This window comes from Elephantulus edwardii, unplaced genomic scaffold (assembly GCF_000299155.1).
Source record: "Elephantulus edwardii isolate Elephantulus edwardi_28Jun2011 unplaced genomic scaffold, EleEdw1.0 scaffold00067, whole genome shotgun sequence".
In the NCBI taxonomy this organism is placed as follows: domain Eukaryota; kingdom Metazoa; phylum Chordata; class Mammalia; order Macroscelidea; family Macroscelididae; genus Elephantulus; species Elephantulus edwardii.
Genome location: NW_006399817.1, coordinates 1,086,745 through 1,087,950, shown reverse-complemented (window position 1 = coordinate 1,087,950; position 1,206 = coordinate 1,086,745). Strand labels below are relative to the sequence as shown.

Genomic DNA, 1,206 nt, shown 5'->3' with positions numbered 1-1,206 from the left:
ACCAAAATGGATGTCAGAAGAAACTCTGAAGATTGTACTGGAATGTAGAGAAGCCAAAGCACAAGGAAGAATTCAAGACTCTAAAGAGCTGAACAGAAGATTCCAAAAGGCAGCAAGGAATGACAAAGCAAAATATTACAATGAAATGTGGGAGGAGCTAGAGTTGGAAAATCAAAAGGGCAGAACTCGCTCAGCATATCATAAGCTCAAGGAACTGAAGAACAAATTCAAACCTCGATTTGCTATAATCAAGGATGCTTTAGGCAGAATGTTAAATGATCCAGGAGATATCAAAAGAAGATGGAAGGAATATACTGAGTTATTATATCGAAAGGAATTGGCAGATACAGAAGATTTTAATGAAATAACATTTGAGCAAGAGCATTTGAAGTTAGCAAGAAAGAAATGCAGCCTACACACCCTATCCGATTTGGCCTGGCACTCAATTTCTCCGTCTTTTATGATGAGATTCTCAATTCCCCCAAAAAGACCTGCAGCCTGGCAAAAATGGCATTTGATGAGGCGATTGCTGTTTTGGATACATTGAACGAAGCGTCTTACAAAGACAGCACCCTGATCATGCAGCTACTCAGGGACAATCTTACTCTGTGGATATCATAAAACCAGGGCGATGAAGCAGATGCTGGGGAGGGAGAGAACTAAAGTCCGCCGGGCTTCATGATCTGTTCAGTGTCACTCTGCACCTTCCACATATATCCCTTTGTACGATAAAAAAAAAATCATATGTCGATTCTCAATTTTTCACAGCATCAGCTTAGCAAAAATGCTCCGTGGGATAAGTAGATCAATGGGGTATTTGTATCTAAAACTCTGGTCACATTAATGCCACGGCATTCTGAAGTTTTGATTGTGATTAACATTGACAGGATTACCAGGTTTTGTCTTTTTTAACTGAACACTGATTATGGGTTTTTGTAACTTAGCAGAACTCTTACTGGTAGGGAATAAAATAGACCTGAATTATGTGTAACTTTTTGGAAAGTTTAATCTGATTTCAAAATAGTCGTTGAACTACAATTCTGTTGTAAAGTTGTACAGAAAGTTATAGAGATTATATTGTGACCCTGGGACTTGGAGCGAGACACCCCTCATTTGGCATTTGTGTTAACTCAGTCCTTCTGCCTGTGTCTGGGGCTTGTAGACACTTGAGCTGTTGAGGCTGTGGGCCACTCATGCTCCTGTCTT

General features: G+C 39.9%; 1 pseudogene; it reads left to right on the top strand.

Annotated features, from left to right (window-relative positions):
• The window catches only part of LOC102876195, a 3,557-nt pseudogene extending 2,894 nt beyond the window's left edge, over positions 1–663 (top strand).
• The last annotated feature ends 543 nt before the right edge of the window (positions 664–1,206 follow it).